General features: G+C 37.0%; 1 pseudogene; it reads right to left on the bottom strand.

The window, feature by feature from the left end:
* Positions 1–264: 264 nt before the first annotated feature.
* LOC112213981 lies at positions 265–385 on the bottom strand (annotated as a pseudogene).
* Position 386: the final 1 nt, after the last annotated feature.

Raw genomic sequence — 386 nt, 5'->3', positions numbered from 1 at the left:
GTGATATCGTTCAACTATAACATTACTTAGTCATAACTGATAGTGTAACTTTTTAATTAATTTTAAAACTACTAAATTGGTGTATTTTATTACACATTGTACTCTATAAAAGCAGAAAAGAGTAGCAATTAATTTGGAACAATTCCAGGTAAACAATAGTCAACGACAACAAAGAAGGAAACGAATAAAGAAAAAAAGAAATTAAAAAAGAAAAAAAGAAAGCCCTGCCAGTTCGGTTGGCTAAGTGTTAAGAAAGGTAAAAAAAGCCAACACCACACGGAGTTCCCAAGCGGTCACCCATCTGTGTACTCTATCCGTGCCCAGCCCTGCTTGACTTTTGTGATCGGACGGGAACGAGTACTTTCAACGCGGTATGGGCGTTGGCT

This window comes from Bombus impatiens, unplaced genomic scaffold (assembly GCF_000188095.3).
Source record: "Bombus impatiens unplaced genomic scaffold, BIMP_2.2 scf_3461, whole genome shotgun sequence".
Classification (NCBI taxonomy): Eukaryota; Metazoa; Arthropoda; class Insecta; order Hymenoptera; family Apidae; genus Bombus; species Bombus impatiens.
The sequence above is the reverse complement of the archived record's forward strand: the minus strand, read 5'-3'. Positions and strand labels throughout refer to the sequence as shown.